The sequence below is a fragment of the Adiantum capillus-veneris genome, chromosome 11, assembly GCF_014529385.1.
Source record: "Adiantum capillus-veneris isolate H3 chromosome 11, ASM1452938v2, whole genome shotgun sequence".
In the NCBI taxonomy this organism is placed as follows: Eukaryota; Viridiplantae; Streptophyta; class Polypodiopsida; order Polypodiales; family Pteridaceae; genus Adiantum; species Adiantum capillus-veneris.
Genome location: NC_140941.1, coordinates 27921101 through 27937425, shown reverse-complemented (window position 1 = coordinate 27937425; position 16325 = coordinate 27921101). Strand labels below are relative to the sequence as shown.

Here is a 16325-nt window from a genome sequence, read left to right as displayed (position 1 = left end):
ACACGGTGTGAGGTCCGTTCGAAGTCGATTTCAGAAGCCTTGAACTGTTTTGCACTAGCCCTTGTGTTGGGACTGCTTTTGTTCTCCAGCGGGGATGGAAGAACCTTTGTTGTTGCTTCTCCCATGGGTGGGCATTCCCTCCTTGGAATTCCCTTTCTGTTTGCATGTTGAAGGTGATGTTCTGCTGGCAGCAGCTCCCTTGGCCTTTGGGGTCCTCATGGTGGGAAAACTCACACGATAGCAGCTCTGCTACAATGATGAGAGAGAGAGAGAGAGAGAGCAGCTCTGCTACGAGTCTGAGGGGGGAGAGAGAGAGAGAGCCCAAGCGCTGGCAAAAAGCGCTCAATTCAAACGGACGCAGTTCGGACCACTAATCCACTAATTACACCACTACTCTCACACTGGTTGGCCCATTGTGAAACTGCACGACTTGTATTTTTGAGATACAATTATAGCTAAAAAATACAAATTCCAAAACTTTTGGGCCTCAAAACTTTCCCTCCAAAGGACCAAACAGGTGGAAAAAAAATTGGCCCTTTTTTGTACCACCATCCTTTGCTTTCAGTCAGATTGATTTGCAGATCCCTGATGTTCAGATACTGCTGAAGGTTTGCCCTTGGCGTCCAAAATTTGTGCACTTTGTCGTTGCCTTGCTTCAGAACTTGACATGCCATCATAATTTTTGCAATTTATCATGCATGCAATCAGAATTTTTGGAATTTATCTTACTGCAGGTTGATGGCTTGATGAGAGAGAGAGAGAGACCATGCATGCCTATCTCCTTCCTCCCTCCTCCATCCTTGAGCTCTGATACCAGTGAAAGGCCGAGGGGAGACTGAATACTGGATCCTCCTCCTATCCAACCTTTTATAGGAGGGCCCATGGCCCTTTTCCCTAAATGGATCCCCTATCCACACCTTCAGTCCGGCCCTTGTCCTAGGTCTCTGACCCCCCTAGGTCGGGTCGTGCCCTCTAGCCCTTGGCCTGACACTCACTTATGAGCTGCCATTAAGGATTTTCTGTGTTTGGCCGGGAGTACGTGTTCATTGCTTGATATTTTTCCTCCAACAAATTCCCAAGATAACTCGACCATTGTGAAGGTTGGCCATGCTACGTTGCAATCCAGCAAGGGATAGCTTGAAAGAGCAACAGCAAGGTGGTAGGAGAGAGAAGTTGCTAAATGGGGATGGATGGCAAGCTTTGTTCCAAGTCTCTTCTTTTTCTTGTTCAACTTTCCGGCCTCTTTCATGCGCCACACATCCCTCATGCAGATGATGGGCATGGTGGACCTCTTCTTCTCATCGCTTGATGTGACCGCTTCATAAACTACTATGAAAGTCGCATCCCTTGGGGTGTGATGGAGGATGACAAGTGCTTTGAATTTAGAATAAACTTAATTGGCATGAGCAAGCAAGATGTGAAGATAATTGTGTAAGATGGTGATCTTCTGGTGAGAGCCGAGTATGAAGCCAATAAGGATGAGGAGGTGTGTACCACATCAGGATTAAGTTTCCAGAAAACGTTGATGTTAATGGAATCAAGGCAAAATTTAAGAACAATTTCTTGAAAATTCAAGCTACAAAAGTGGAGGGTGCCAAGGAGAAGCTTGAAGTACAAATTGAGTGAGATAGTTTGTGTAGTAGGTTGAAGAGACCTTATTGGCTAGTGGCAATTAGAATGACAACAGAGGAGTAGGTATCCTACATGTGTTGGGGAATGTGTGAGGTAAGAAGTTGTAGAGTCGTTAATTTGTAAATCTAACGTAAGGTTTCAAATTATAAATTCTCTCTCTCTCTCCACACATGATTAAGCCTAGCTTTATGTCTTTCAATCCTCTAAGATTTTGGGAAGTGTGATTAGTCACCTAGTGCCATGATTGCATGTATTCAATGACCTATGTCCACTTAATCAATTTATGGTTGGTCATTTTGAAATGAAAGAGTGGTTTGTTCAAAAAATTATGCTAGATCCTTTTGCAAGTGGAACTTTAAATCTTGGGTTGTTTTATCCCAAGGGGGGATCATTGCCGCCAAATTTTCATGCTTTTTTGGAGTCAAACTGGGCTGGTTGTTACAAACACGACTATCCACAAGTGGTTTTTGTTTCATGCTTGGTAGTTCAATCATATCATGGTTGAGCAAGAAGCAACCTACTGTGCCCACTCTCATCTATGAAGCTGAGTATGGAAGACATGCTGAAAGCGGAAACAAGCTAGCAGCCCGCTGAACAAGGCTCGACGTCGACAGAGAATTTATTGTTTCCTCCTCTGTTGGAATTAGTTTTGCAGAGAAATGCACACAGCTTGGAGAAGATGAAGGAAGCTCAAGGCACACAATAGAGAGTGTGTTACTTAGTGTGCAATGGAAAGATAGATAGCCCTAGAGTGATGGGCGTATATACAATGCACGGGGGAAAAAACCTCCTAAAGAGGGAAAAAATGCCCCGGCGATCCTACTGTGTTCACACACATCACTACCACATGTATATGGTAACATCCTCCTCCATCATCTTCGAGGGCGCCATTATGGGAAGAGGAGTTTGGAGGGGATACTCTTGAAATCAAGGATACAACTCCACTCTAGAAGGAGACAAGGCCAGACACGAATTGAGCTCAGGGCCAAGTGAAGTTGAGGGAAGCCCTTTGTCATCGAAGAACGTGAAGGAGGAGGGTACTAGCGAGGCAAAGACCCAGAGCCCCTTTTCTCGACAACAAGAAGAGGAGGTGCTTTCCAAGCTGGATCACCTTGCACAATCACAAAATGCATAAACGTTCTTGGTGGAACTGGGTTTTGTGTTTCTGTAGGGGACCAAAACCGGATTCCAAAAATGAAGGGAACGGTCAGGATACTGGGTCGGGCGATAATGACCTCGGAGAATAGGAAGCACTGGGGGGAATTTCCTAGCTTTGCCCCTTATTGCTTCCTGAAAAAGAGAATGGCAAGGATGAACTCGAGAATGAGAAAAGGAGCAGCAATAGGTATTGGAAACATATTTAGTCCTTTGACATGCCCTGTGGCATGAAATCTATCATTAGCCAAACAATTATTCGGTTATGTTACTCCAGGCTTTGCCTTAACAAAGGCTATTGCCCTGTTTTCTTTGATGATGTCCTTTTTGATATTCTTCGTATTTCAAGGAAATCAATAAACAACCTTGAAGATAAGTCTAGATAAATAACGATTACTTCGGGGTGGCCTTTGCTTTGGTCACCCCCCAACTAGGTAACATACTGGTAATGCGTTGGGCTTACAGTCCTAGAATGATGGTTCGACTCCATCCCCAATTTTTTTAAAGTAAACCCACTATGGCATGATGGTACATGATAAGGGACCCTAGCTTAGAATGCAATGGATGTATGTGGGTTCTCCCCAGCTACTTACTCCTTTTGCTAGGGATTTGGACACGCGAGGAGGAGGCTCTGTTGCTAGCCCTTATTGACATAGAGACACTACCTTGTCAAGAGTTGTTTTCTTCGCTATGTCAACTATGCATAAAGAAATGCCATAAATACCACTGTTTCCATTGAAAACAAGGCTAATATAGTGCTAGGCTCCAAGGAACAGGGAAGTTTTCATTACAATTTGAATTTCCTAGCCTAGTTATAAATTTAATGTGCTAATCTGTATACAAATGGAGACGATTGGTCTTGAACCAATAAATTCATGCTTGTAAAACATGTGTTCTGTCGATTGAACGACGCCCTTGCCTCGTTTCATGTGAAACACGTATCATATGTAAAGAATGAGGATGCAAGAGAGCTACACAAGACAAGCACAAAGCACACAGAGATGGAAAGCTTCTTCTTCTTCTTCTACAGAAAAGAGAGTACAAAATGACTAAGTGCTAAAGCTGAAAAGTAGCACATATGTACATGCGGTCACTAAGTGTGAACTCACTAGAAGCGTACTAGGCTGGCACTATAAGTGTAGTCCAGCTGTAGAATCACTGGCGGAGATCCTACACGTCGGTCACCTAACGTGCCAGTGAGTAAATGCCGTAAGCGGCCAAGACCCGTAGTGGATGCCAGCTCAAGGTGTAGAGCTCGACATCCAACACTCCCCCTCGAGCTCTGCATGTCGCAGAGTCCAAGCATAGTCCGGAAACATCGAAGCTTCTCAGCTCCGAGGGCCTTGGTAAAGATATCCGCTATCTGCTCCTCTGTGCTGACGTAGACCAAGTCGATGTCGCCCGCCAACACTCGCTCTCGAACGTAGTGGTAATGGACCTCTATGTGTTTGTTCCTGGCATGGAACACTGGGTTCCTAGCCAACTGCATGCTGCTGAGGTTGTCACAATGGATGAAAATCTGTTGGTCCACCTGCACTCCCAAGTCCTCAAGTAATGTGCGTAGCCAAGCTACCTCGCACACCGCAACTGCTGCACCTCTGTACTCGGCCTCTGTGCTCGATAAAGCAACCGTAGGCTGATTTTTGCTGCTCCAAGTAACAGCAGCACTCCCAAAAGAGAACATGAAGCCACTCGTAGATCTCCTATCAACAATGCTACCTGCCCAATCTGCATCTGTATACCCATACAATGCTAATGGTGCATCTGCTGCATAGAACAATGCGTAGTCAAGAGTACCTTGCACATACCTAAGTGTGCGTCGTACTCCATCCAAATGTGGCTTCCTCGGAAGCTGCATGACCTAACTCTCCAAGCCTACTGTGTAGCTCAAGTCTGGCCTCGTGATAGTCAAGTAGATTAGACTACCCACAATCTTCCTGTACATGTTGACATCCTCAACAAAATCACCCTTCTCTGCACTCAGCTTTGCATTCACATCCAAGGGAATAGAAATTGGCTTACAATCAGCCATACCATACTTTGACAACATGTCCAAATCATATTGTCTCTGTGATATCCATACACCATCTGGAGTCCTGATCACCTCAATGCCAAGAAAGTAGCGCAACTCGCCTAAATCTTTCATTTCAAACTCCTGTTTGAGAAGACCCTTCACATGGTCAATCTCCATAGCATTGTCACCAACAATAATAAGGTCATCTACATATATGGTAATGACCACAATCCCCACATCACTCTCACGTACATAGAGTGAATGATCAGCATGAGCTCTCCTAAAACCAATACTGACAAGATACTTGGCAATCCTGTCATACCATGCTCTAGAGCCCTGATTCGAACCATACAAAGCTTTGAGAAGTCTGCATACATAATCTCGGTAATGTGGATCGACATAACCAGGTGGCTGATCCATATACACTTCCTCTTGCAACTCACCATTCAAGAAGGCATTCTTTACATCCATTTGATGCATAATCCATCCTCTAGATGCAGCCACTGCTATGACACCTCTCACAGTCGTCATCTTTGCTACTGGAGCAAAGGTCTCCTCATAGTCTATGCCATACGTCTGTGCATAACCCTTTGCGACCAGCATTGCCTTGTGACGCTCAATGTTACCATTAGCCTTATGCTTGGTTTTATACACCCATTTACATCCAATAGCTTTCTTGCCACTTGGCAATGGCACCAACTCCCATGTGTCGTTTGCTTCCAATGCAGCCATCTCTTCATTCATTGCATCATCCCAATGCACATTTCCAACTGCATCCTCAAAACATGTGGGCTCCACATCCTGTAGCACCTTAGCCATGTAGGCTTGGTGATGCGCTAGATACCCATCATAAGTCAATTTTTGAACTGGATTTCTGACTCTATTAGATCTGCGCGGTCCTGGGTCACTCCTTTGCCCTCTAGCATCTTCTTGTACTTTCCTTACACCAGGTGTCCTAACAGCCGAAATTCCAAATTCCTCATCAAGACTTTGTTCAGAACCATCTGAATCCATGTCTACATGTGAAAAACCTGATGATGCATCAGCCATAAAGGGAGGTTCATCAACCTTTTCCTTTCCTTTTCATGATACATTCCCTGTACCTGTTGGTGGAGTAACCTGCGTACGTAGTCTACCATTCCATGGTTTCTCAACAGAGCCACGAGAAGAGGACTCTTGTGGTCCACTCAAAACCTGTGACTGTGGCCTCACATTTTGTACAACCACATCATCTTTTACATCAGCCCCAATAGTGCCATGTGCATTACTGTACCAGCTGCTCATCTCATCAAAGACTACATCTCTGGTCACTCGTAATTCTCGTGTAGTAGGATTGTAGCACATGTACCCCTTTTGTTCAAGGGAATATCCCACAAGAATACATTTCTCTGCTTTAGGATCCAATTTACTACGCAACTCATCTGGTACATGCACGTAAGCTATGCAGCCAAACACTTTCAAGTGTGCCAAATCAGGCTTTGTACCTGTAAACTTTTCCTCAGGTGTTACATCATGCACCGCAGCTGTAGGTGTCCTGTTCATAATGTACACAGCTGTATTTACGGCTTCAGCCCAGAAATGATGAGGCATGTTCTTCTCATTCATCAATGCACGTGCAACCTCTGCAATGTGTCTGTTTTTCCTTTCTGCGACCCCATTCTGTTGTGGAGTATATCTGCATGTAAACTACCTGCGTATACCATGCATTCGCAGAAAATCTGAAAAATCATTGGAGAAGTACTCTCCCCCTCCATCTGACCTCAATGTCTTGATTTGCATATCTGTCTCCTTCTCAATCATGACTTTGAAGTCTTGAAAGTGACCAAACACTTTACTTTTGTTACGCATGAAGTAGACCCATACTTTCCTTGTATGGTCATCAATGAAAGAGACATAATACCTGCAACCATGTATACTTGCAGTATCGGTTGGATCCCAAACATCTGTGTGCACCACCTCAAGTGGCTTTTTACATACATTGCGCTCATGTGGAAATGAGCCCTTTGACTGTTTTCCAAACTGGCATGCTGCACACACTTTATGCATACCATCCACCTTGAATTTGGGAAAACCTTTTACAATCTGTTTTGATTGCATGCTGCGGAATCTCTGCTCATTGACATGGCCAATGTGTTTGTGCCAAATGTCAACATCAGCCACAACACCTGTGCCCTGTGCAAATAATGCAGCTTTTACCTCAGGCATGTCTACATTCAGCGTAAACATTTTACCCACACATTTTCCCTCTGTGATCAACTTACAGCCATTCTGGAAATCTTCTACATAACAGCCATTTGGATTGAAGCGAACTTGCAAACCCTGCTCAACCATTTGTCCAACAGAAACAAGATTCTTTGTAATGTTTGGGACATGAAGTACATGTGCTAAGTACTTTGATTTCCCACTCTTCGTATTTAGAGGTATGTCCCCTACATGAGCAATGGGGTGAGCTGTGTCATCTCCTGTCTGCACATAGCCTGACACATCTAGTTTGCGCATATCTCTAAACCACTCTACATGAGACGTCATGTGATTAGAGGCACCTGAATCCACATACCAAACATCATCTTGGGTGGAATTCTCTGCAGTCATTGTATTCATTACATGTTGCATAACAAACATGCGCTCGTTTTTGCTGTCATCTGCATCTCTGCTAGTAGATGCATAGTTGCCCTGTTCTCTCTTTCCACTTGCTTTTCCCTTTGGACAGTCACGTGACATGTGACCTCTTTCACCACAAGTCCAACATTCTCTGCTATCTGGAGTATGTTGTTGCCTGCTTGATCCTGCACCACGACCTCTTTGACTCCCCCTGCCTTGAGACTGGTTTCCCCTGCCACCTGTATTGTTTTGATTTGATTGACCTTCCAGAAATTGGCCCCTGCAACCCCTTGGGCCTCGACCACGACCTCTACCTCTACCTCTGTTGGAGTTAGAATAGAAGGCCTGTTCAGAATTATTTCTGCCATGAGAAGAAGATGTGTCAAGGTTCTTCTCCTCAAGAATAAGCATAGAAATCAAATCTTGGAACACGGGGATGTCGTCTCTTGTATTCATGGAAGACCTAAAATGTACATACTCATCTCCTAGACCATCCAAGCATGCACGGACAATGTCATCGTCTTCCACTGAGACTTTAATAGATCCAAGAGCTTCAATGATACTCTTGATCTTCAAGGCATAATCACTGATTGAGAGGTTGTTCCTCTTAACTTGATTTAGCTCCGACTTTAGTTGAAGCTTCCTGGCCTTGGTGTTCACCTCGAACACTCTGCCTAAGTTTCTCCATGCAATGGCGAGGGTTTCAGCATCCTGTAGATAGCCCATCATGCCATCTGTGATGCTCATAGAAAGCCAATACATCACTTTGCTCTGGCCTTGTTGCCAGTCCCTCAAAGCTTTCCTTTGTTCTGCTGTAGCATTTGCCTCGGGAATCTCTGGTTCCTTTTCATTGTCTCCTTCTACGTAGTCCCAATAACCTTTTCCTTTTAGGAAATTTGTTATTCTGAACTTCCATGCAGGGTAGTTATTTTTCTCAAGCTTCTCAGTAACAATCTGACTAAAACCGTCAGACATCTTGAAGCACTAAGACAAAATAGCTGCAATCTGCAAAAACCTGCAAATCTGCTGAACCTGCTATTGTGGTACCTGTAACGCATTCTACACTCAACGAGTGTCCACAATCAAGCGTACATACAACCACTATACTTGTACAGTAAATCTCTGTATACTGCACCAGGCTCTCTTGCCTCTCTTGCCTGCACCAGGCTCTGATACCATGTAAAGAATGAGGATGCAAGAGAGCTACACAAGACAAGCACAAAGCACATAGAGATGGAAAGCTTCTTCTTCTTCTTCTACAGAAAAGAGAGTACAAAATGACTAAGTGCTAAAGCTGAAAAGTAGCACATATGTACATGCGGTCACTAAGTGTGAACTCGCTAGAAGCGTACTAGGCTAGCACTATAAGTGTAGTCCAGCTGTAGAATCACTGGTAGAGATCCTCCATGTCGCTCACCTAACGCGCCAGTGAGTAAATGCCATAAGCGGCCAAGACCCGTAGTGGATGCCAGCTCAAGGTGTAGAGCTCGACATCTCAACATCATATAGGCAAACAAAACTTTTCTTTTAAAGCAAAGAAAAGCAAAGAATTTGTGTGGCTAGCACCATGTGGTCCTTATTCCACTGATGCTCAGGCGAAAGAACCAAAGCTCTAAAAAAAGGTCGGCATGCGTAAATTGACTAACTGCTTCTCTCCGGACGAATCCAAAAAAACAAATTAAACGACTATTCTTTTGAAAGCTCTTTTAAGACGCTATGAATAGATAGGCATGGTCAAATGCCAGCAAGGGTAATCCGTGATAGATAGATAGAAAAGGATGCAATAAAGGGAGGCATCCTTGGGCCTGACCTAATCTCGTAGTCATGGCGCTATCATTGGCTTCTGCATTTAAACAATTAATTTCACAACCCAGCATTCATGCATGCTAAGAAGGCATTGGCTAGATGCTCTTGTCAGCACCTGAGGTCAAATGTCATTTCATCTTAACATGATCTGACACCATAGCTTGATAAGAGTCTATGTGCTTACTGAACCTGGGATGCTACATGGCGGTTGCCAAGGTGGGACTTCAAGTTGCAAAGAATTATCATGATTCCTTTACGTTGTAGAATCAATCAACTGTACACCGATCGATGAAGCGGTAAGTGCTGCATAGTTTCATGTGTCATTGAAGTCTCGTCAAAGTGAAGAATTTGAAGTGATGGATGTTGAAAATTCTCCTTTTGCAAAGATAACTTGGATATTTTGTTGATTTTTTTTGTATTTTGGAATTGGTGAAGAGGGAATGGTGAGATGGAGTGATTTAGAGAGAGACATGGATTTACACGTGTATAGAGACATTGATATGAAGCTACGGAAGTGAGAAAGGAGGAGAATGGTGAGTAAGGTGAGAGAGAAGATGGAATTTGTAGGTTTGAGTGAGGGATGGAGAGGATGAGTTGGTGTGTTTACCTCGAAGTATGTATGGAGTGAAAGAGCCTAGGATGACTCCTTGTGTGAAGGTGTGGGGAGAATGAGGCCCACAAAAAAGATATATCGCAAAACTAAGAGCTCCAAAATGACAAAAACTTACCCCTTGGCACGACACCTTAAGCTGGGGAAAACCCGGCTAACCGCCACCCTGAGTCGTTGTCGAGGCTTGGTCAAGCGACTCAACAACGAGTGCACATCAGGAGTTAATGCATGCTATATGCTCTGCAGGCTCTTCTGGCCAAGGGAAAGCACCTACTTTAACCAAAAGAGCTCAGTATGGCACATGTTCACGACCACCTATACAAATGTAAAGCCCTAGGACTGCCTAGCCTCGATCCCCCTCCCAACCTCCCTTTATAGGCCTTGCCCCTAGGATCCCGTCTCCATTAGCAATCGGCCCTTGGCCAGCCGCTTGACCTTCAGGGTGGCCCTTGGCCTAACATTACTCCCCGCTTGGAGAAGAATTTTCGTCCTCGAAAACGAGAGTAATGATACACTAATGTTTTCCACAGTGGCATCCTTCATGGATCCAACTGTTTGCGTGACCGGAAACACGGTTTAGTAGGAGGTTCAATGAAACCAAGAGTAACATCTTGATTTTCCACATTGTTGTCCATTTGCAACCATCTGATGGTACCGGTTCCTATCCAAGCATAGTGTGTAGACTCCATTTAGAATGCACATGAGCATGTAAATGAGTTATCACAACAAAGATGTACCGGAAAGTGTACCTCTTGTCACTTTATATAAAAGTAACTTGCTGACATAACTCATCAGCCAAGTTCAAGTCCTTGACTTGTTCTCAAATTTCATCAGTAAACAACCCCACCATAACTAGTGTTTAAGGTTGAGAATCTGATTTACACATGAAGAGACTACATCTAGTCGTCGCAAACATGCTTTAACTTATGGTAAGCAAACTCCAAGTAGAGCAATAAATGCTTACTAATTTGATTGCTTGGTGCTACTGTACGCACTTTGCATATCCTTTAGCACTAGATTACACTTTGTAATCTGCCTATCCCCTTGGATAACTGATAGTACTGAGGTGTGTTTCCCCACGGTTTACAAACAGTCTTCACAGATGACTCGTAAATGGGGATCACAATATCGTACAACATTGCTGAGGAATCAACAATGTCCTGAATAACCATCTTGGTTCATGTGAAAGATCCACAAGCACCCAAACCGAGCCATGACCTCTATTGGTGATTGGTAGACCCAAAAGTAATCTCATAGAGATACTGCACATAGAGTGAAAAATGCTCCATAAGCAACTAATGTGATGAATATGCATGCTGTTTCAAATCATCCTTTGATAAACACTAGGGCCCATAACACTTAGTGTGCATGCATTTAGCAAAATATAGATTTGACCTGTATATCCATGATTATCCTTGCCAATACTTATGGCAAATGTGATGCTCCGAGAACACATTGAAAAGGAATGTAAATAGTTCGAAAAAGAAACTAAATACTTTTTGTTGCACTCATTTGCAAGCCGTGCTGAAATGTTTGAACCATAATAGAAGGTGAAACATTAATCACTTATAGTTACAGACAATGAAACTGTTTCATAAACAACACATAGCCTTGCTCTTAGTACACTTGTAACCTTAACAAGTTGTTCTAAGTACCCGACAACTTTTGGCCACTAAAATTATTCCTGATACGACTTGCAAAATTTGGTCTAGAGAACGGATTTGACCAGCACCGAGGAACATCTTCGCGACACATAATTGAAGTAGCGGTGCCAGTGTCAGTCCTAGATACTCATATTCTCCACATGTGGAATATGTCTCATGTAAGGATGTCTGAAAAAAGAACATCCTGCAAGTACAAGATGTACTTAGGTGTGGAGGTAATTGTAAACACGCATGCAATGTGCGTGAGAGAGAGCCTCATTATCCATGCTCCACACTGGCTAAACCGAAATACTTGAGTTCCTAGACCATGTTGTATCCCATGCGACAACATGTGCCAAACAGAACCCTACCATGTAGGTCTGTAACTATTTCAACAAGAATCAAACCTAGAATGGTATCCTGATGAACAATGAAAGGAGAAAGTGACAACACTTGCTCAGAATGCTAGGCTCTTACATGACCTTGTCACGTGGCTAAAGAGCAAGCTGGATGAAAGCCTTCTAGCTGAAACATCCCTTTGGAATCAACTGGAAAAGTTGAATTTGTCCACTATCCCATGGTAGATTGCGGACTTCTTTCCTTGAAAGTACAACTGTGATAGATCAAGCTGTGATCCTCAATGCCTATGGAGTGATTTAGTAATCACCCGATTGGTCTTACCCCAAAACTGTGCTTCCATAGACACTTGTAGTGCTATAGAGAGAGCAAGACTCCTAAATCTTATGGAGAGCCATGTTGTTTGAAATGTTTGCTGCATCTGTACTCCGTGGTATAGATCAGCTGATGTGAGTCTAAGAGGATTAGACACTCAACTCGAGCGTCGTACCCAAAACAGTATTAATGGCAAGACCCTGGCTTGTCCATTATCATTGATGGGTACTCCCTTGGGTAAATCTATTCAAGCTGGAAAACACAATCACCCAAGGAATGCAAACAGTTGGGTCTTACCCCGCTAAAAAAACAGATGGCTCTTACATGTTGTGGCTCATAGCCCTTATGCCACTTAGTGTTCAATGTACAAACCTTTGAAGGTGTCTTTGCTACTTTCTGGTTGAGAGTTAGAGCATCTTGGCTCAGAACAACTTTGTAGATGGCGGAGGCAGTCTCACTAGGTGGGAACCGACTCCTAAAAGCCGAGGAGCGGACCAGTCCATGGCGATTACCTAGTAACTTCGAAGGGGCTATAAATAGGACCCATTACATTGTAATCGGGTTGACTGTACTTTTGGGTTGTTTATCTTTTGACTTCTTACTCTTAGTTGTGTGGTTGTAGTCCTGAAGTTGTTCTCGAGCTACATTACCTCATTTGTAATCTTACTCTTTAATCCCTAATACAGTAGTCGAGTGTACTTCAGCCAGATATACTTTGTATCCATTATTTCTGAACTCTGAATCTTAATCAGAATCTGAATTTGAATCTGAATCTGAACACTAATTTCAATCATTTAGTTTGTCTCTCTCCTCAATAGATGTATTTCAGTTCATGTAACTATTCCAATTCAATTTCTATCTTCTCCTCCAGTTCTACTGATATGAACTAATGAATCACCAGTAGCTATAAATTCTAACACTGGAATCGGCTATCTAAAGAGATCAGCTCCAATTCCATTTTGGCGATCCCTGTGGCTAGAGCTGTTGCTCGTTGACCAGAAAACTCCTCTCTCAGTTTGAGTTTTCAGATACAGTCATGGCACCCAAAGCCAGCCGTGGCCAGAAACCATCCTACCATGTTGACCCTATCCCGGAGGAGTCAGAAAGAGATTCTAATTCCAAGGATGAACAAGTAAGTAACACTGAGGCTCAGGAGGAGCACAATCATGATGATGAGGCAAAGGACTCTCAGCATTCTAGTCAGTCCAAAAGAAGAAGGGTTGAAAGGCAAGAACGCAAGGCCAAGAGTTCTCGGACCACACAGGGGGACGAGGGAGCCAAAGGAAGTAAAGGAAGTCGCCATAGTTCCATTAGAAAAGCTAGGGAGGAAACAAAAATTGAGACAGAAGAAGAAATTAATTGGGATGCAGACACATACCATTATAAGAAAGCTTCAAAAAGGAGCTAGGATCCCAAGGTGAGAAGAGGAAGAAATGATGTTGATAGATATGATTACACATCCTCATTGAAAATTTGTTTTCACATGTTCAAAGGGGGAAAGAAGAATGACCCAGATGTTCATATCCAAGCCTTTGAGCAGTATGCTAAGTTAAAAAATATTGATGAAGATGACTGGGCTGAATACTTTTCGCAAACATTAAAGGAGGCAGCAAGGAAATGGTACTACCATTACCCGGCTTGTCAACTCAAATCATATAATAAACTCCTTAAAGCTTTCCGACTGGAATATTCAAACAACAGAGGGGATGAGGACACTCTATGAGCTGGATAAGATAAAGTTGAGAAAATTGTCAGTCAGAAGTTATGTTGAGAAAATCAAAGAACTGACTAGACAACTGCAGGAACCACCATCTGAAAAGCGGTGATGGAGAAAAAGATGCCGTGCGCACACTCACACACCCAGACAACTCAACACAACACAAGGAATTTACTTGAATTCCTCACCTCACTCACTACCACTCAAAACCTCCCTAAAAACTCTACCCACAAGCTCAATTCAAACTCCAAACGCCCCGACCTACAAGCCCTTGCCTACCCGTAGACACTACAAGGTGAGTTGAGGTGATCAACACTTGAAATCACGCTTGATGGTGACAAAATGATACAAGAAAAACCATCAAAAAAATCAAAAACTCCAGCCACAAAAAGGCCACTCTCAAACCGTTGCAAAAGCTTCACCAAACTCCACTCTGTTGGACTCTTTGGGGTAGCGCCAACCCTAATGGCACCAATACAGGGTCACATAGTCTTGCAGAAATCCGCACCTTCTTCCATAAATTCCTTGTACACACATCCATGGAAACCTCAAAACTCCCATAGACTCTCCCAAGTGCAAAATTGAAAAGATAAAGCTCTCATTCACTCCTCCACACACTCGAAAACAGGACGGGAACGCAACGGGACTGCACTAGACCACCTGTAGGAACCCTGCTTCCTCCCACACACAAAGGGGTGAAAGTGTTGATATTCCTCTTCAAAAGTACTCCCTCCGCTGGAACACTCACGCTACCATGAGTGATGTGGCAATTTGAAGCCATTTCACACCTTTTTTGACCATTTTTTGACCTTTTTTGGCCAAGTTTTGGCCAGTTTTGACCCCTGGCGGACATTTTTCGCAGGAAAAACCCCAAACGGATTCCAAATTTCACCAAATTTCGCATGCTTGATCCTTGATACCCAAATCACTTTGCCACATCCCCAAATTATATTTTTGACCACTTCTAGGGCGGTGCACGCATCGCCGCAGATCAGGCACCGTAAATAGACAGTTACTGCATGTCCCAAACTTCTCGAGCGGGATGAGAGTACCCATACTTGTCACTTGAATTATTTACATTCTAAAAAGCTCAAAAACATTCTATAGAACCAAAATAAGCCACCTAAAACCATATCCAAGAACCCGATACCCTATACGGGCATGTACATGTGTCCGACTGCTAGCGCGCGAACCTGAGTATTCTCAATGTGTACGCGTTGCATCTTTTTTCAAACTTGAAACCACTTTGCAAAGCTCACTAATGCATGTATTTACATCTTTTTGAACATATGACCATGCATATAAATGCTACTTTGTACATGCCAAAAGTGATTTATCATCATTGCCCAACCCCTAGTTGAGCATTTATGCTCAACACTTGCATCAAACAGTGACAAAAAAACTGCAAAAGTGACCCCAAAATTCCTCCAGGATCATAGGGAAACTTACACATCCGCATAGAACCAACTACATGCTCAAGCAGGCTACCCCTATCAAAGAAAAAAACATCCTTTTTCTTGCCAAAATGCCATTGTCCACCTGGATCCCAAGCACGATATAAATCACCTCGAAGGTTGCTACATGCCATCTCACACCAGAAGCTATCACAATCATTCAGAACCATAGATACCTCAAAATGCATCTCATAATTAGATCCCATTCAATTGACAACCATAAATTGCACATCGTCTTCCTGACGCATCAGCTGCTCTTCATTTCTTATGGCTAAGAGATCATCACTCCAAGCATTAACAAATTCACTCCGAAATTGAAAACTCTCTCCAAAAATTCTATCACTAGCAGATTCTTCTTCTTCCACATAAGACATTTTCCACTTGAAAAGCTGGAAACATGCATACAAAGCCTTATAGCACCTTATAATCAAGTCTTCATCATGCCAACTAGCCCCAAGACTCGCTAACTGCCAATTAGGATCTTCACAGATAAAGGGATATGTCCTAAACATACATTGAAGTTTGTGAAATGCATCCATCAAATCATCATGCAAGCAAAAGGTCACTTTAACCTCCTTGTCTACCCCATCCTCAAGAAGTTTATACTTAACAACCGCAGGTCGCATATTCTCACGGACATCCCTTGGAGATGGCACTCGCATCAAATCCTTGCACACATAGAACTCATCCATATAACCTTCATGACCCAATGTCTTTGCATCACAACCACTATAGGGTTGCCCAACCCCTAGCTCTGGTAAAGCACATGGACCCAAGGTCACATCAACCATCATAGCATCATTATCTCCTACGTCATCTTTGCTTGATGTGGAAACTCCCTGACCATAGCCCATCATCTCATCATCAATGCAAGCATCCATGCCATGTTGCTGCAAAGCTGCTTCCCAAAAGATACGTTGCTCTTTGTGCAAGGCTACCATATCCTTCAATGGATCTAGTGACTCTATGTCATCATCACATACATCATCGCACCAACTCTCACAAACATCAGATGTGTCAC

General features: G+C 43.3%; 1 pseudogene; it reads left to right on the top strand.

The window, feature by feature from the left end:
* Nucleotides 1-881: 881 nt before the first annotated feature.
* On the top strand, nt 882-1626 carry LOC147447036 (small heat shock protein, chloroplastic-like; annotated as a pseudogene).
* The last annotated feature ends 14699 nt before the right edge of the window (nt 1627-16325 follow it).